The 20,533-nt window shown below is 46.7% G+C and overlaps 1 non-coding gene across 1 annotated transcript; it reads left to right on the top strand.

Annotated features, from left to right (window-relative positions):
• Positions 1-18,916: 18,916 nt before the first annotated feature.
• LOC123568528 (small nucleolar RNA U13) lies at positions 18,917-19,019 on the top strand. Its single transcript, XR_006691900.2, has one exon. It is a non-coding gene; the product is annotated as a small nucleolar RNA U13 (small nucleolar RNA).
• The last annotated feature ends 1,514 nt before the right edge of the window (positions 19,020-20,533 follow it).

Genomic DNA, 20,533 nt, shown 5'->3' with positions numbered 1-20,533 from the left:
TGGCACATGTTTTGGGTCTAGGCAGTGTGGCAGGTGCTCAGCTTTGTTGAATGACTGCATAATGAAGGGTGCATGATACAGGACAATTGTTTCTCCATCTTCTGATATACCTGGTTATTCAAACCTACAAACATTTTGTTACATAATGTCCTTGTATAAAATCACACAGGAGAAATTACTTTTGGAATTGGAAATAAGGAAAAACACGTTATTTCCTTCTACCATAGAACTCTATATTAGAGAGAGAAGCATGGAGTCCTTTGTGTTCCCCACCCCCTTCCCTTCTTCTCTTGCTTCCAAGAAGCTCAGAGCCAGGTTTAATGTTCATTCACAACAATCACATTAGCCTTCCTGAACAAAGTTTGGCTTTTCCTCCTCTTCCTGGTTTGGATTTTCTATCTTTTCTCTAATAACCTTTTTGAAATCGGGCAGTGGAATATGGAGGGGAAGGAATGGGTTCTGTAATCAGAGAAACATGCGTTCAAATGGCCCTCACCTCATGGCTGTGCAACTTGAGCAATTTACTTAACCTCTCTGAACCTCTAATTTGCCTTTTATAGGGTGATTACAGGGAATAAGTTAAAATGTATGTACTGTATATAGCACATAGTAGAGGATCAAAACATGATGATTACACAAAGTGGGGCTATAAGTGAATAAAATAATTGAAAGTGTCACTCCAGGCTGACCTCTGGAAGAATAAGCAGCCATTCACATGAGAGGAGTTGGGAAGGAGCAAGGCCAACTTGCAGCCCCTCTCCCCTAAGTCGGTCCCATCACTAGGATCACTATCCAAGGGACCGTTTGAAAGATGCCTTCTTAACTGGGCTGAGAGATCAACTCACCAGGAGTGGGCACATGTAGCATGTGGTTCCGCAGAGCAGGGCGGAGGGAAGAGAGATCCTAAGAGGAGGAAGAGGAGGAGGAGAAGGGAAGGGATGGAAGGAGAGGAGAAAGAAGAGGAAGAGACTGGGGAGGTCCTTGGCTGGATGTGGCCAGGCCCTGCAAGGATCCTCTGTGCTGGGGTTGCTGAACTACCTAAAGCAGCCCTGTTTGCCAAAGCTCCCTTTCTGTTCCTTCCAGGGTCTTCTGGGAGGAATGTGGAGGGTCTGAAGGACACAGACCCTGAACACAGACAAAGAAGTTAGGGCAGTGGAGGCCAGGGACAGTGGCTCACGCCTGAAATCCCAGCACTTTGGGAGGCTGAGGCGGGTGGATCACGAGGTCAGGAGATCGAGACCATCCTGGCTAACACGGTGAAACCCCAGCTCTACTAAAAATACAAAAAATTAGCCGGGCGTGGTGGCGGGCGCCTATAGTCCCAGCTACTCAGGAGGCTGAGGCAAGAGAATGGCAAGAACCTGGGAGACGGAGCTTGCAGTGAGCCGAGATCACGCCACTGCACTCCAGCCTGGGCGACAGAGCAAGATTTTGTCTCAAAAAAAAAAAAAAAAAAAAAAAGAAAACCCACAAGTGTCTTAGAGACCAGTGACAAATATGTTGTGCCCATGTTGTTCAGAAGGGTTCAGGGGAACCTGATGTAATTCGTGATACTGTATTAGGAAGTATGCCTCCCACTAACAGCTCTCCTTCTTCAAATCTAGTCCAGGGATCCTTCCTCAAACCTCTAGAGCTTCTACTCCTTCTCGTGATCCTTCCTCACCAGACTTGGAGTCTTCCGCTGCACCTCTTCCATATCAGCCTGTTCACCCAACACTCCCAGAAGGGCCCAGTCTCGCTAGGACACCCACCAAAGCCAGAAAAGAGGCTACTCCCCCTTAGGGAATTAACTAACAAAGAGGCAGGGACCATTCCAGTTCACATTCTTTTCTCAATGTGAGACTTAGCCCAAAGACTAAGCAGTTACCAGTTGATGTTATGCATTGCAGGGGACAGCAAAGAGGGAACTCTACAACAATTAAAAAAAAAAAAAAAAAAAAGATTAATTTAGCAAATGCAACTGCTAAACAGACTGCATCCCTTCCATTTGTAGTAGGGCTTCCATCCCAGAAACTACGGCTCCTGAGCTAGTGCCTGCAGACACACAAACTGAAAGGGAGTGTGCAACCGAACAGAGATATTCACAAGACCCTGATGATTGTGGACCCAAAATTCAAAATTTTTATTTTTATTGTTTAATTAATTTATTTTTTTTGAGACAGAGTCTCACTCTGTCGCCCAGGCTGGAGTGCAGTGGTGCGATCTCTGCTCACTGCAAGCTCTGCCTCCCGGGTTCACACCATTCTCCTGCCTCAGCCTCCCGAGTAGCTGGGACTACAGGTGCCCACTACCGCGCCCGGCTAATTTTTGTATTTTTAGTAGAGACGGGGTTTCACCATGTTAGCCAGGATGGTCTCGATCTCCTGACCTCATGATCCGCCCGTCTTGGCCTCCCAAAGTGCTGGGGTTACAGGCGTGAGCCACCACGCCCGGCCAAAATTTTTAATACCTCAAAGTCATCAATGCAAATCAATCAAAGGGGGTTACACCTAGGAAGGGGCACTCTAACGCTTTGGTCACATGAGCCCTTAAGGGAACAGGCTTAGCTACTACTGCAAAAGCAGACACTAGAGCGAGACCACTTTACTCTATCGATAACCCAGAAGGGAAAATAAGGCCACTTCCATTACTGATGCCAGTACAGAAGAGAGGAAGGTACCCAGGGCAAGACTGGCAGTTACACCTTCCCTAAGTTCCACTGGCACAAAGATTTAAGCACTTACTAGTCTTTATAGATACTTTCATGGGATGGACTGAAACCTACTCCACCAAAACAGAAAAGGCACAAGTGCCTCTTAAAAGAAATCTTTCCCCGATTTGGGTTACCTAAGTCACTCCAAAGCAACAATGGCTCCTCCTTTGTTGCCAAAATAACCCAGCAAGCCACTACCACTCTTGGAGTAAGTGATCATTTACATGCTTCCTGGAGACCTCCGTCCTCAAGAGAGCCAGAAAAAGCTAATCATAAAGACGACTCTGGTGAAGCTCTGGCAAGAGACCTCCGAGTTCTTATTAAAGTGATTGCCTCTAGCGTTCCTCCAAGTAAGAGCGGCTCCCAAGACCAATCTCCAACCCAGCCCCTTTGAAATATAATATGGTCCTTTTGAGTCTTCACAGAGATGCCTTGTTACAAGGCATTAGGAAAATAGACCAGTGGACATCCTGCCTCTGAGGCAGCTCAAATTCTTCTGGGGACTCATTTTATTAGTCAGTCTGCTCCAGATATTAAGAGAAAGTTACAAAAACTGGCTGTAAGTCCCCAGGCACCAACGAAAGAGCTACTTAATGTAGGCTTCAAGGTCTTCTATAACGAGACAGAGTAGAAGAGGCTAAAAAGTGAAAGAGGGAAGAGGCAAGAGACGTACACCAGGCCTCTGATTATTGGCCCTCGCTATCAGAGAGAACAAGCCACCGTGTCCAGACCAAGCCCCAATCTGGGGACACCTGCTACACTTAAAACCAGGACACTGGCCCCAAAACTGCCAGGCCAAGGAGCAAAATGCCCAAAAGTCCACTCCACCTAGACCATATCCACAGTGCAGAGATGCCAGTCACCAGAAGCGGGACCGTCCCCAACTCCAGAGGGAGAGAGGAGCCTCCAGTTCCCTGATGGCCCTGACTAAAGACCGAGAAGCCCGAAGGCTAACACCGGCTGTCATTCAGTCCCCGTTACCACAGAGGAACCCAGTGACCCTGGACGTGGCAGGTGTAGCTAATTTTCTATTACATACAGGGACCAGCCTGTCAGTCCTTACCTTTTGCCCTTGACCCTAGTAGGCCAAACACTGCACTGCCACAGGAATTGATGAAAAACCCGGAACAGATACTTCACCCAACCTTTTTTTTTTTTTTTTTTTGGAGTCTTGCTCTGTCTTTTGTAGAGACGGGGTTTCACCAGGTTGCCCAGGCTGGTCTCAAACTCTTGGACTCAAGGGATCTGCCTTTCTTAGCCTCTGAAAGTGCTGGGATTACAGGTGTGAGTCCCTATGCCCAGCCTAGAGGACAGTTTCCTTTTTTTTTTTTGAGATGGAGTCTCGTTCTGTCACCCAGGCTGGAGTGCAGTGGCACGATCTCTGCTCATCTGCTCACTGCAAACTCCACCTCCTGGGTTCATGCCATTCTCCTGCCTCAGCCTCCTGAGTAGCTGGGACTACAGGTGCCTGCCACCACACCTGGCTAATTTTTTGTATTTTTAGTAGAGACAGGGTTTCATCATGTTGGCCAGGATGGTCTTGATCTCCTGACCTTGTGATCCTCCTGCCTTGACCTCCTAAAGTGCTTGGATTACAGGTGTGAGCCACCGCGCCCAGCCACCCAATCTTTAATTTGCAGACTCGAGGACTTGAATGCCTAACTCCCTTGTTGGGGAAAGCTTCCTACCCTCGTCGGGGGCTTCCTTAAAACCAATGAAACCAACTGAATCCCTTCTCATAGGAGCACTCTCAGTAGCCCAGCTGACTAGCATAACACACCACAGTCCAGAGAATCCAGGACATTGCCAGCTGGGTGCATCTCTCTAGGATAAAAATTGTTTCCCTTACGTTTCCACAGGACTCTTCATCAACAACTAAAGATCAAAAATCCTTTTGTAAGTCTATAGAAGACCTAACATTCATTTTCAAGAAAAGACACCAACACCCCAAATAAAGAGATTAAGATTACTTTAACGTAAGATAGTCCCATCTCAGGTCTCCTATTTGTAGGAGCTCTTTTTGTTCTTCTGCTTGCTGAATAATGATGTGATGCTTCATTCTGCTACCTTTCATGGGACCTAAAATAGCCAACTTATTACTACTGACCTTTGGTCCTTGCTTTTTAAGCTCCATGTAAAGTCTGTGTCTTCTAGGTTACAATTCCACGTCAGAGTGATAGTTATGCAAGAATTTCAACTTATCCCAGAGAAGGATATGACCCCTATCACTTTAAATCAAGCAGGAAGAGACTTTTGCGGGCCCTGGTCCTGTCTCAGCATGAAGCAGCTCCAGAAAAAATGACCCAGCCCTCCACAATTCATAAGAACATGGACCCAAAGTCTCCGAGGGGGAAAATGAGGTCGGTTAGATAGGGTGGTCACAGCCTCCTTTAAAGGGGAATGAACTTGCCAGATTGATGGAGAGAACAAACCGCCCACTGGTGCATGAACTACATCCGGCTCCTGGTCAGTACATCCTGCAGCAAAGAGGATGAACAGTAGAAGGGAAAATCCCCAAATTCACACAAGTACAGAAACCCATGATTAGAGTGTCCTTGGAATGACCTATGCTCATTTTAATGCTAAAAAACACACCCCTGGGTTAAGAATTAAAATGCTAATGAGACATGTGACTTGGTGTACTAGCATGCACACGCACATCCGGGAGATCCCGCAACATGCTTAACAGTAACGCCCATTCCCACTCCTTTAAGAATAATTGTGTAAATCTCCCATCAAGGGAAGCTCCTCAATGCCAGACAGAGCTATCTCAACGTACGTGTTTGTGTGTGTGTGTGTGTTAGAGATGGGGGTTTGCTCTTTGGCTAGGCTGGAACGCAGTGACACGATCTAGGCTCACCGCAACCTCTGCCTACACCTCCCAGGCTCAAGTAATGCTCTCACCTCAGCCTCCCAAATAGTTGGGGCTGCAGGTAAACACCACCACGCCCGGCTTCTTTTTTTTTTTTTTTTTTTTTTTTTTTTTTTTTTTGAGACCGAGTCTTGCTCTGTCGCTCAGGCTGGAGTGCAGTGGTGCGATCTCGGCTCATTGCAACTTCCACCTCCCTGGTTCAAGCAATTCCCCTGCCTCAGCCTCTGGAGCAGCTAGGATTACAGGCGCACGCCAACCACCACACCCGGCTCATTTTTTTGTAATTTTAGTAGAGACGGGGCTTCACCACGTTGGCCAGACTGGTCTGGAACTCCTGACCTCAAGCAATCCACCCTCCTCGGCCTCCGAAAATGCTGGGATTACCGGCGTGAACCACCGCGCCCGGCCCACGCCAGGCTAATTTTTGTATTTTTGGTAGCTACGGGGTCTCGCCATGTCTCCCGGGCAGGTCTCTCACTCCTGGGCTGAAGCAATGGTCCCCTCTCAGCCTCCCAAAGTGCTAGATTATAGGCATGAGGCACCGTGCTGGGCCACTCTCTCACCATCTTGGCAAATGCAGGCCACGAGCGCGCGTGTCCCCGGCCTGCCTCGGGGCAGGAGCTTCCGCCAGCCAGCTCCGCCCACGTGGATGCGCACGTGGAGAGCGGGCAGGAAGAGGGTGCCACGTGAGGGCTAACAGGAAGCGGGTGCCACGTGAGGGCTAACAAGAAGAGGGTGCGCACGTGGAGAGCGGGCAGGAAGAGGGTGCCACGTGAGGGATAACAGGAAGCGGGTGCCACGTGAGGGCTAACAGGAAGAGGGTGCGCACGTGGAGAGCGGGCAGGAAGAGGGTGCCACGTGAGGGCTAACAGGAAGAGGGTGCGCACGTGGAGAGCGGGCAGGAAGCGGGTGCCACGTGAGGGCTAACAGGAAGAGGGTGCGCACGTGGCCGCCGCCGGGCGGCCGTGCGCGGGCCCCTTGGGTTGGAGCCGGAACTCAATCCCCAGAACCGGATCTTTAGCAACGTTGGCGGCCCCTGGACTTACGTAGGCAGCTCTTGGGGTCCTCCCACCGCGCCGCCTCGGGAGCCTGCTCCTGCTTTCTTTCCCGGCTAGCCGGCCCCGTCCTCCCAGGCCGTGCGAATTCCAGCCACCCTCCCTCGCCCCCGGCCCCGGAGCCCTGCCCTTCCCGCCCTCCGTGGCCAAGGCTGCCAGGTGCGGGCCTCGCTCCACAACTCAGGAGGCAGGATCGGCGGCTCCATTTTACAGGTGAGGAAACTGAGGCCGAGGAACCGCAGGGGCCCGTGGTGGGCGCTCAGAGAGCCCTCGACTTCCCTGGGACTCCCGGCTGGTCCAGGCCCTGCGGGTCGGCCCCAGCGTCCGCCGGGCTGCTCTGTCGCTTTTCAGGTTCCTGCAACCCCGCGTGGCTCAGGTTCCACGTGAGCCGGGCCCTGCTCTCCACAGGCCCGCCTTGGTGGGGTGGAACTTTCCTTCGATTGATTTGAGAACTGGTGTATGCTTTGGTTGATGTGGTCTGTTTTGTTTTGATTTTTAATGTTCCCCAGAGTGCAAAGGGCAGCTGGTGTTTTCTTTCCAGAAAGGCTTTCTGTTCCCGGCCCCTGCCCAGTTTGATGGATGTGGAGTTTATGACGCTGGAGACCGTTTTACTTTTTTTTGTGTGGGTAGAACTCATCTCCTTTCATCTTTCGAATTGTGAGCTCAGTCCTTGCTGACCGGAGCCGCTGCCCTCGCCAGCATTCCCAGGCTATTAAATATTTGTTTAAAAGGATGGATTTAAAACTTGATGTTAGGAATAAGGCATCTTGAAAAAGCAGTATTCGCAAAAACAGCACCGTTGTAATAGTCTGAATTCATTTTGGCTCTTTTGACATCAGAGCCCAAAGCACGTGGGATTCCGTAATTATTTGGCCTCATGGCTACACTTTAAAACAAATTATTTTATTTTTCTTTTAGTCAGGAAAGTAAAAGAGCAAAAAAAAAAAAAAAAAAAAACCATGTTGAAATCTCACTGCGAGGCCGCGAGGGAGGATGAGGGAGGCGGGGAGGGCGGCTGAACGCTAAAGGCTGGGGCTGGGGTTTGCAGGACTTGGGGAGACAGGAGCCCAGGCGGAGGGATGTGCTGGACAGAGGGGTCGCCATCTGTGGGCTGCATTGTAGAATGAACATGGCCAAGGCAAGGAGTTGAGCAACAAGATATATTTAAGTCCTGAACCTGGAAAGAATGTGAGATGGAGGAGGAACAGGTCCTGGCTGGCGGGTACTGGGCCCCAGGAGGGAAAGAGAGGACAAAGTAAAGTTCAGATGCTAACGCTATCCCCTGTTTGACTGGGGGGCCTTCACATCCCCTCCCACGCTGTCAGGACACGTCCTGTAGGCACTGGAGCAGGTCACACCAACCAGAATGATGGGTTTCCATCCATTCCGGGATGCATTTTTGCTCGCATTTTAACAGCTCTGAAGTTGGGCTGGGTCCCACAGTTTGTGTCTTTTTTTGTGTCATGGTTCACTTGACAAGTTTTTGTCAGTGGCACAGAAAGTCACAGTGCCTTAAACCCAGCAGCATCTTAGGGGTGATGAAGGAGTCAGCCATGGCCTGAGTCCAGTAACTGCAGGCAGGACCCAGAGTGGGAGACGCCTCAGCCTGCATCCTTGTGTTGTTGAGGTCTTGGTCTTTGAAAGTGCTTGTTTCAAGGCATGTGAGGGAGGGAGGGGATTGGCAAAAGCCTGAAACAATAGAGACACAAATGAAAACCGTGTTACTTTGTGGTGGGGAAAGAGAAGACACAGCTGGCCGCTGCTTCTCCCTTCCAGGTGAAATTGGAATGCTGTATAACCACTGGTAGATAGCACCTTTGAGTGAAAGGCGTTTTGCAGCAGCTAGAATCAGCTGCCCACTGAGCAGGCAGCCCTGGCCCAAGAGCCTGATGGGCAGCCAGCCAGTCTGAATACACTGATTGGGCCAGTGAGCCCCAGGCTTTATCATCCCCTGGAGTGTTAGTGAGCCCTGGGTCTATCCCATGACAGAAACGTCCTGCTGCCAGTAAGCTCCTCTGGGGCAGAGACCACCTTTTCCCCATCCTTGAGGTCCCAGTGCTCAGCATACTGCCTGACACATAGGAGATGCTAAATTGGGGTTTGTTGAGCGGGAACTGTATTGAACAGGTGGGGCAAATTGTCTTCCTGGTGGCGGAGTGAAAGTTTTCATGTACCACTTCGGCCGGGTGCGGTGGCTCACACCTGTAATCCCAGCACTTTGGGAGGCCGAAGCGGGTGGACCATGAGGTCAGGAGATGAAGATCAGCCTGGCCAACATGGTGAAACCCCATCGCTACTAAAAATACAAAAAATTAGCTGGGCGCGGTGGCACGTGCCTGTAATCTGAGCTTCTCAGGAGGCTTAGGCAGGAGAATCGCTTGAACCTGGGAGGCAGAGGTTGCAGTGAACCGAGATCATGCCTTTGCACTCTAGCCTGGATAATAAGTGAAGCTGTCTTGGAAAAAAAAAGAATATTCATAGCAGATTTATTCATAATACCTTGAAATGAAGTAACCCAAATGCTCATCAACAGCAAAATGGATAGGGGGGCGGAGCAAGATGGCCGAATAGGAGCAGCTCCAGTCTCCAACTCCCAGCGCGAGCGACACAGAAGACCGGTGATTTCTGCATTTTCAACTGAGGTACTGGGTTCATCTCACTGGGGAGTGCCGGATGATCGGTGCTGGTCAGCTGCTGCAGCCCGACCAGCGAGAGCTGAAGCAGGGCGAGGCATTGCCTCACCTGGGAAGCGCAAGGGGGAAGGGAGTCCCTTTTCCTAGCCAGGGGAACTGAGACACACAACACCTGGAAAATCGGGTAACTCCCACCCCAATACTGCGCTTTAAGCAAACAGGCACACCAGTAGATCATATCCCACACCTGGCCGGGAGGGTCCCACACCCACGGAGCCTCCCTCATTGCTAGCGCAGCAGTCTGTGATCTACCGGCAAGGCAGCAGCGAGGCTGGGGGAGGGGCGCCCGCCATTGCTGAGGCTTAAGTAGGTAAACAAAGCTGCTGGGAAGCTCGAACTGGGTGGAGCTCACAGCAGCTCAAGGAAACCTGCCTGTCTCTGTAGACTCCACCTCTGGGGACAGGGCACAGTAAACTAAACAAACGCAGCAGACACCTCTGCAGACGCAAACGACTCTGTCTGACAGCTTTGAAGAGAGCAGTGGATCTCCCAACACGGAGGTTGAGATCTGAGAAGGGACAGACTCCCTGCTCAAGTGGGTCCCTGATCCCTGAGTAGCCTAACTGGGAGACATCCCCCACTAGGGGCAGTCTGACACCCCACACCTCACAGGGAGGAGTACACCCCTGAGAGGAAGCTTCCAAAGCAAGAATCAGACAGGTACACTTGCTGTTCAGAAATATTCTATCTTCTGCAGCCTCTGCTGCTGATACCCAGGCAAACAGGGTCTGGAGTGGACCTCAAGCAGTCTCCAACAGACCTACACCTGAGGGTCCTGACTGTTAGAAGGAAAACTATCAAACAGGAAGGACACCTACACCAAAACCCCATCAGTACATCACCATCATCAAAGACCAGAGGCAGATAAAACCACAAAGATGGGGAAAAAGCAGGGCAGAAAAGCTGGAAATTCAAAAAATAAGAGCGCACCTCCCCCGGCAAAGGAGCGCAGCTCATCGCCAGCAACGGATCAAAGCTGGACGGAGAATGACTTTGACGAGATGAGAGAAGAAGGCTTCAGTCCATCAAATTTCTCAGAGCTAAAGGAGGAATTACGTACCCAGCGCAAAGAAACTAAAAATCTTGAAAAAAAAGTGGAAGAATTGATGGCTAGAGTAATTAATGCAGAGAAGGTCCTAAACGAAATGAAAGAGATGAAAACCATGACACGAGAAATACGTGACAAATGCACAAGCTTCAGTAACCGACTCGATCAACTGGAAGAAAGAGTATCAGCGATTGAGGATCAAATGAATGAAATGAAGCGAGAAGAGAAACCAAAAGAACAAAGAAGAAAAAGAAATGAACAAAGCCTGCAAGAAGTATGGGATTATGTAAAAAGACCAAATCTACGTCTGATTGGGGTGCCTGAAAGTGAGGGGGAAAATGGAACCAAGTTGGAAAACACTCTTCAGGATATCATCCAGGAGAACTTCCCCAACCTAGTAGGGCAGGCCAACATTCAAATCCAGGAAATACAGAGAACACCACAAAGATACTCCTCGAGAAGAGCAACTCCAAGACACATAATTGCCAGATTCACCAAAGTTGAAATGAAGGAAAAAATCTTAAGGGCAGCCAGAGAGAAAGGTCGGGTTACCCACAAAGGGAAGCCCATCAGACTAACAGCAGATCTCTCAGCAGAAACTCTACAAGCCAGAAGAGAGTGGGGGCCAATATTCAACATTCTTAAAGAAAAGAATTTTAAACCCAGAATTTCATATCCAGCCAAACTAAGTTTCATAAGTGAAGGAGAAATAAAATCCTTTACAGATAAGCAAATGCTTAGAGATTTTGTCACCACTAGGCCTGCCTTACAAGAGACCCTGAAGGAAGCACTAAACATGGAAAGGAACAACCGGTACCAGCCATTGCAAAAACATGCCAAAATGTAAAGACCATTGAGGCTAGGAAGAAACTGCATCAACTAATGAGCAAAATAACCAGTTAATATCATAATGGCAGGATCAAGTTCACACATAACAATATTAACCTTAAATGTAAATGGACTAAATGCTCCAATTAAAAGACACAGACTGGCAAACTGGATAAAGAGTCAAGACCCATCAGTCTGCTGTATTCAGGAGACCCATCTCACACGCAGAGACATACATAGGCTCAAAATAAAGGGATGGAGGAAGATCTACCAAGCAAATGGAGAACAAAAAAAAGCAGGGGTTGCAATACTAGTCTCTGATAAAACAGACTTTAAACCATCAAAGATCAAAAGAGACAAAGAAGGCCATTACATAATGGTAAAGGGATCAATTCAACAGGAAGAGCTAACTATCCTAAATATATATGCACCCAATACAGGAGCACCCAGATTCATAAAGCAAGTCCTTAGAGACTTACAAAGAGACTTAGACTCCCATACAATAATAATGGGAGACTTCAACACTCCACTGTCAACATTAGACAGATCAACGAGACAGAAAGTTAACAAGGATATCCAGGAATTGAACTCATCTCTGCAGCAAGCAGACCTAATAGACATCTATAGAACTCTCCACCCCAAATCAACAGAATATACATTCTTCTCAGCACCACATCATACTTACTCCAAAATTGACCACGTAATTGGAAGTAAAGCACTCCTCAGCAAATGTACAAGAACAGAAATTATAACAAACTGTCTCTCAGACCACAGTGCAATCAAACTAGAACTCAGGACTAAGAAACTCAATCAAAACCGCTCAACTACATGGAAACTGAACAACCTGCTCCTGAATGACTACTGGGTACATAACGAAATGAAGGCAGAAATAAAGATGTTCTTTGAAACCAATGAGAACAAAGATACAACATACGAGAATCTCTGGGACACATTTAAAGCAGTGTGTAGAGGGAAATTTATAGCACTAAATGCCCACAAGAGAAAGCAGGAAAGATCTAAAATTGACACTCTAACATCGCAATTAAAAGAACTAGAGAAGCAAGAGCAAACACATTCAAAAGCTAGCAGAAGGCAAGAAATAACTAAGATCAGAGCAGAACTGAAGGAGATAGAGACACAAAAAACCCTCCAAAAAATCAATGAATCCAGGAGTTGGTTTTTTGAAAAGATCAACAAAATTGACAGACCACTAGCCAGACTAATAAAGAAGAAAAGAGAGAAGAATCAAGTCGACACAATTAAAAATGATAAAGGGGATATCACCACCGACCCCACAGAAATACAAACTACCATCAGAGAATACTATAAACACCTCTACGCAAATAAACTGGAAAATCTAGAAGAAATGGATAATTTCCTGGACACTTACACTCTTCCAAGACTAAACCAGGAAGAAGTTGAATCCCTGAATAGACCAATAGCAGGCTCTGAAATTGAGGCAACAATTAATAGCCTACCAACCAAAAAAAGTCCAGGACCAGATGGATTCACAGCTGAATTCTACCAGAGGTCCAAGGAGGAGTTGGTACCATTCCTTCTGAAACTATTCCAATCAATAGAAAAAGAGGGAATCCTCCCTAACTCATTTTATGAGGCCAACATCATCCTGATACCAAAGCCTGGCAGAGACACAACAAAAAAAGAGAATTTTAGACCAATATCCCTGATGAACATCGATGCAAAAATCCTCAATAAAATACTGGCAAACCGGATTCAGCAACACATCAAAAAGCTTATCCACCATGATCAAGTGGGCTTCATCCCTGGGATGCAAGGCTGGTTCAACATTCGCAAATCAATAAACATAATCCAGCATATAAACAGAACCAAAGACAAGAACCACATGATTATCTCAATTGATGCAGAAAAGGCTTTTGACAAAATTCAACAGCCCTTCATGCTAAAAACGCTCAATAAATTCGGTATTGATGGAACGTACCTCAAAATAATAAGAGCTATTTATGACAGCCGGGCGCGGTGGCTCACGCCTGTAATCCCAGCACTTTGGGAGGCCGAGGCGGGCGGATCACAAGGTCAGGAGATCGAGACCACGGTGAAACCCCGTCTCTACTAAAAATACAAAAAATTAGCCGGGTGCGGTGGCGGGCGCCTGTAGTCCCAGCTACTCAGGAGGCTGAGGCAGGAGAATGGCATAAACCCAGGAGGTGGAGCTTGCAGTGAGCCGAGATCGCGCCACTGCACTCCAGCCTGGGTGACAGAGCGAGACTCCGTCTCAAAAAAAAAAAAAAAAAAAAAAGAGCTATTTATGACAAACCCACAGCCAATATCATACTGAATGGGCAAAAACTGGAAAAATTCCCTTTGAAAACTGGCACAAGACAGGGATGCCCTCTCTCACCACTCCTATTCAACATAGTGTTGGAAGTTCTGGCTAGGGCAATCAGGCAAGAGAAAGAAATCAAGGGTATTCAGTTAGGAAAAGAAGAAGTCAAATTGTCCCTGTTTGCAGATGACAGGATTGTATATTTAGAAAACCCCATTGTCTCAGCCCAAAATCTCCTTAAGCTGATAAGCAACTTCAGCAAAGTCTCAGGATACAAAATTAATGTGCAAAAATCACAAGCATTCTTATACACCAGTAACAGACAAACAGAGAGCCAAATCAGGAATGAACTTCCATTCACAATTGCTTCAAAGAGAATCAAATACCTAGGAATCCAACTTACAAGGGATGTAAAGGACCTCTTCAAGGAGAACTACAAACCACTGCTCAGTGAAATACAAGAGGACACAAACAAATGGAAGAACATACCATGCTCATGGATAGGAAGAATCAATATCGTGAAAATGGCCATACTGCCCAAGGTAATTTATAGATTCAATGCCATCCCCATCAAGCTACCAATGAGTTTCTTCACAGAATTGGAAAAAACTGCTTTAAAGTTCATATGGAACCAAAAAAGAGCCCGCATCTCCAAGACAATCCTAAGTCAAAAGAACAAAGCTGGAGGCATCACGCTACCTGACTTCAAACTCTACTACAAGGCTACAGTAACCAAAACAGCATGGTACTGGTACCAAAACAGAGATATAGACCAATGGAACAGAACAGAGTCCTCAGAAATAATACCACACATCTACAGCCATTTGATCTTTGACAAACCTGAGAGAAACAAGAAATGGGGAAAGGATTCCCTATTTAATAAATGGTGCTGGGAAAATTGGCTAGCCATAAGTAGAAAGCTGAAACTGGATCCTTTCCTTACTCCTTATACGAAAATTAATTCAAGATGGATTAGAGACTTAAATGTTAGACCTAATACCATAAAAATCCTAGAGGAAAACCTAGGTAGTACCATTCAGGACATAGGCATGGGCAAAGACTTCATGTCTAAAACACCAAAAGCAACGGCAGCAAAAGCCAAAATTGACAAATGAGATCTCATTAAACTAAAGAGCTTCTGCACAGCAAAAGAAACTACCATAAGAGTGAACAGGCAACCTACAGAATGGGAGAAAATTTTTGCAATCTACTCATCTGACAAAGGGCTAATATCCAGAACCTACAAAGAACTCAAACAAATTTACGAGAAAAAAACAAACAACCCCATCAAAAAGTGGGCAAAGGATATGAACAGACATTTCTCAAAAGAAGACATTCATACAGCCAACAGACACATGAAAAAATGCTCATCATCACTGGCCATCAGAGAAATGCAAATCAAAACCACAATGAGATACCATCTCACACCAGTTAGAATGGCAATCATTAAAAAGTCAGGAAACAACAGGTGCTGGAGAGGATGTGGAGAAATAGGAACACTTTTACACTGTTGGTGGGATTGTAAACTAGTTCAACCATTATGGAAAACAGTATGGCGATTCCTCAAGGATCTAGAACTAGATGTACCATATGACCCAGCCATCCCATTACTGGGTATATACCCAAAGGATTATAAATCATGCTGCTATAAAGACACATGCACACGTATGTTTATTGCAGCACTATTCACAATAGCAAAGACTTGGAATCAACCCAAATGTCCATCAGTGACAGATTGGATTAAGAAAATGTGGCACATATACATCATGGAATACTATGCAGCCATAAAAAAGGATGAGTTTGAGTCCTTTGTAGGGACTTGGATGCAGCTGGAATCCATCATTCTTAGCAAACTATCACAAGAACAGAAAACCAAACACCGCATGTTCTCACTCATAGGTGGGAACTGAACAATGAGATCACTCGGACTCAGGAAGGGGAACATCACACACCGGGGCCTATCATGGGGAGGGGGGAGGGGGGAGGGATTGCATTGGGAGTTATACCTGATGTAAATGACGAGTTGATGGGTGCAGCACAGCAACATGGCACAAGTATACATATGTAACAAACCTGCACGTTATGCACATGTACCCTACAACTTAAAGTATAATAATAATAAATAAATTTAAAAAAAAAACAGCAAAATGGATAAATAAGTAGTAGTTATGCATATGATGAAATATTATATAGTAATAAAAATTACTGAACTGCTACATAAACTATTACAGGCATATAGCATGCCACAACATACATGTAGCAGTAGTTCATGTAGCATGTTGCATGCTACATGTGGATGAATTTCACAGGCATAATGTTGAACAAAATATATGCAAAAGTGTACAAAATTTATGATTTAGCTGGGCGCAATGGCTCACACCTGTAATGCCAGTACTTTGTTAGGCCAAGGCAAGCGGATCACCTGAGCCCAGGAGTTTGAGACCAGCATGGGCAACACAATGAAACTGTTTCTACAGAAAAATATAAAAATTAGCTGGGCATGGTGGCACATACCTGTAGTCCTAGTTACTCAGGAGGCTGAAGCAGGAGGATTTTTTGACCCCAGGAGGTTGAGGCTGCAGCGAGCTGTGATCACGCCACCCAAGTCTGGGCAACAGAGCGAGACTATGTCTCAAAAATATATATATATGATTTTACATATGTGAAGTTCAAGAGCAGGCAAAATAATTGATGGTGATAGAGGCAGAGTAGTGTTATATTTAGGGTTATTGACTGGAGGAGGTACTTCTAGAATGTAAGAAATAAGCAATATCTTGATCTGGGTCATGGTTACCATATGTACGTATATGCATATATATGTACACACAGACACACATTTATACTAAATGTACATATATGTACATAAAAATCAATCACGCTGAACACTTAAGATTTGTGCATTTAGAGCCAGGCATGGTGGCTCATGGAATCCCAGCACTTTGGGAGGCTGGGGCAGGAGGATTGTTTGAGCCCAGGAGTTCAAGACCAACCTGGGCAAGGTAGCAAGAACCCTGTCTCCACAAAAATATTAGCCAGGCATGGTGGTGTGTGCCTGTAGTCCTGGCTGCTCAGGAGGCTGAGGCAGGAGGATTGCTTCAGTTCATGAGTTGAAAGTAGCAGGGAGCTATGACGATAATAGTATACTCCAGTCTATGTGACGGAGAGAGACTGTATCTCTAAAATAAAATAAATTAGATTGGGTACAGTGGCTCACGCCTGTAATCCCAGCACTTTGGGAAGCCAAGGCAGGAGGATTGCTTAAGCCTGGGAGTTCAGGACCGTCCTGGGTAACATAGCAAGAACTCTTTGTCTCTACCAAAAAAAAAAAAAGTAAAATGAGCTGGGCGTGGTGGTGTAAACCTGTAGTCCTAGCTACTCAGGAGGCTGAGGCAGGAGGATTGCTTGGGCCCAGGAGTTCAAGGTTGCAAAGAGCTGTGATCACGAAACTGCACTTCAGTCTATGTGACAGAGACAGTCTCTGTCTCTAAAATAAATACATAAATAAATCAGGCCAGGTGCAGTGGCTCATGCCTGTAATCCCAGCACTTTGGGAGGCTGAGGCGGGTGGATTGCTTGAGTTCAGGAGTTGGAGACCAGCCTGGGTGATACGGTGGAACCCCATCTCTACAAAAAATACAACTGGGCATGGTGGTGCACACCTGTTGTCCCAGCTACTTGGGAGGCTGGGGTGGGAGGATGACTTGAGGCTGGGAGGCAGAAGTTGCAGAGCCAAGATTGCACCATTATACTCCAGCTTGGGGAACACAGCCAGACCCTGTCTCTAAAATAAAATAATAATTATTATATATATATATATATATATATTTTTTTTTTTTTTTTGAGACGGAGTCTCACGCTGTTGCCCAGGCTGGAGTGCAGTGGCGCGATCTCGGCTCACTGCAAGCTCCGCCTCCCGGGTTCCCGCCATTCTCCTGCCTCAGCCTCCTGAGTAGCTGGGACTACAGGCGCCCGCCACCGCGCCCGGCTAATTTTTTTGTATTTTTAGTAGAGACGGGGTTTCACTGTGGTCTCGATCTCCTGACCTTGTGATCCGCCCGCCTCGGCCTCCCAAAGTGCTGGGATTACAGGCTTGAGCCACCGCGCCCGGCCATATATTTTTAAAAGTGCATATATTATATGAATATATATGTACTGTAAGTTATACATCAGTAAAAAAGTGAAGAATGTATCTTGTGTGGATTATAGATCCAAATGTGAAATATAAAATAATAAAAATTCTCAAAGCTGGCATATGAGAATATGTACATGATTTTGGAATAAAGGAAGGTTTTTTTCTTCTTTTTGAGACAGGGTCATACTCTGTCGCCCAGGCTGGAGTGCAGTAGTGCAGTCCCAGCTCACTGCAGCCTTGACCTCCTGGACTCAGGTGATCCTCCCACTCAGCCTCCCAAGTAGCTGATACTGCAGGTGCGCCACACCATGCCCAGCTAATTTTTTTTTTTTTTTTTTTTTTGAGACCGAGTCTCGCTCTGTCACCCAGGCTGGAGTGCAGTGGTGCAGTCTCGCTCACTGCAAGCTCCGCCTCCTGGGTTCACGCCATTCTCCTGCCTCAGCCTCCTGAGTAGCTGGGACTACAGGCGCCCGCCACCATGCCCGGCTAATTTTTTGTGTTTTTAGTAGAGACGGGGTTTCACCATGTTAGCTGGGTTGGTGTCAATCTCCTGACCTCGTGATCTGCCCGCCTCGGCCTCCCGAAGTGCTGGGATTACAGGCGTGAGCCACCACGCCCAGCTAATTTTTTGTATTTTTTTAGTAGAGATGGGGTTTCACTGTGTTAGCCAGGACAGTCTCAATTTCCTGACCTTGTGATCTGCCTGTCTCGGCCTCCCAAAGTGCCGGGATTACAGGCGTAAGCCACTGAGCCCGGCCCATGCCCAGCTAATTTTTGTAATTTTTGTAGAGACGGGGTTTCACCATGTTGCCCAGGCTGGTCTCAAACTCTTGGACTCAAGGGATCTGCCTTTCTCAGCCTCCGAAAGTGCTGGGATTACAGGTGTGGGCCCCTATGCCCAGCCTAGCGGACAATTTCTTTTTTTTTTTGAGATGGAGTCTTGTTCTGTCGCCCAGGCTGGAGTGCAGTGGCACGATTTCTGCTTACTGCAAGCTCCGCCTCCCGGGTTCATGTCATTCTCCTGCCTCAGCCTCCTGAGTAGCTGGGACTACCGGCACCCGCCACCACGCCTGGCTAATTTTTTTGTATTTTTAATAAAGACGGGGTTTCACTGTGTTAGCCAGGATGGTCTCGATCTCCTGACCTCGTGATCTGCCCACCTCGGCCTCCCAAAAAGGACAGTTTCTTAGGATACAGAAAGCACCAACCATAGAAGAAAATGTTGATAAATTGGCTGCATTAAAGTTAAGGATTTTTCTTTATCAAAATATACCATTAATACAGTGAAATGATCCTTTGTGGTTCATAAGCGTCATGACTGAGTGTTCACATGCATGTGTGAGATGTGCCACCCTGAGACCTTATTACGAAGTCAATGTATTACCCATCTGAGATTACCAAAAAAAAGAGAGTGGGTTGGGCACGGTGGCTCATGCCTGTAATCCTGACACTTTGGGAGGCTGAGGTGCGTGGATCCCTTGGGGCCAGGAGTTCGAGACTAGCCCAGACAACGTGGTAAAACCCCATGTCTATTAAAAATACAAAAATTAGCCAGGCGTGGTGGTGGGTGCCTGTAATCCCAACTACTTGGGAGGCTGAGGCAGGAGAATCGCTTGGACCCGGGAAGTTGCAGTGAGCTGAGATCGCACCACTGCACTCCCACCTGGATGACAGAGTGAGACTCCTTCTCAAAGGAAAAAAAAAAAAAAAGAATGAAAGAGAAGCCATTCAGTGGAATAAAATATTTGCAGCACATATAACTGATTGAGGGTTCATTTCAAGACTGTGTAAAGAATACTTCACCCATCTAAAATGGGCAATAGACTTGAATGGGCAGTTTACAAAAAAAGATGCGTATATGTACCCACAAAAATTAAAAATGTAAAAATTGGAAAAAAAAAAGATATCTAGGTCAGGACACCATGTGAAAAGGTGCTCAACCTTATTAGATCCAGGGAAACCCAAATTAAAAAATGCAAGGAGGCTGGCTTGGTTGCTCATGCTTGTAGTACAGCATTTTGGGAGGCCAAGGTGGGAGGATCACTTGAGCCCAGAAGTTTGAGACCAACCTGGGCAACATAGAAAGACCCACCTCTACAAAAAATAAAAAAATTGGCTGGGCATTATGGCATGAATCTGTAGCTGTAGCTACACAAAAAGCTAAGTTAAGGCAGGAGGATTGCTTGAGGCCAAGAGTTCTAGGCTGCAGTGAACTATGATCACACCACTGCACTCCAGCCTGGGTGACAGAGCAAGACCCCATCTCCAAAAAAACTTTTTTAAATTAAATTTTTAAATACATAAGGAGACCGGACACAGTGACTCACGCCTGTAATCGCAACACTTTGGGAGTCCAAAGCGGGAGGATCACTTGAGCTCAGGAGTTCTAAACCAGACTGGGCAACATGGTGAAACCCTGTCTCTACCAAAAATACAAAAAGTAGCTGGGCATGATGGTGTGTGCCTGTAATCCCAGCTACTCAGGAAGCTGAGGCATGAGAATTGCTTAAAACTGGGAAGCGGAGGTTGCAGTAAGCCAAGATTGCACCACTGCACTCCAGCCTGGGTGACAGAGAGACTCTGTCTCAAAAAAAACCCCACAAGGAGACGCTGTTACACACTGGCTAGAATGGCAAACATTTAAGATACCGGCAATCCCAAGTGTTGACAAGGGTAGAACAGGAGAACTCTGACATGTGGCTAGTAGGAGGATAAATTCATTCTACCACTTTAAAACTGTTTAGCCGTATGTACCGTAATGGATGTACCTATTTCCTGTGACCCACCAATTTGACATGTAGGTACGTTCTCAACAGTAATGTATGTGACTCAGTGCAGTCCCAACTCACATCAGTCAGAATGGCTGTTACTCAAAAGTCAAAAAATAGCAAATGTTGGCGAGGATGCA

This window comes from Macaca fascicularis, chromosome 13 (assembly GCF_037993035.2).
Source record: "Macaca fascicularis isolate 582-1 chromosome 13, T2T-MFA8v1.1".
NCBI lineage: Eukaryota > Metazoa > Chordata > Mammalia > Primates > Cercopithecidae > Macaca > Macaca fascicularis.
The sequence above is the reverse complement of the archived record's forward strand: the minus strand, read 5'-3'. Positions and strand labels throughout refer to the sequence as shown.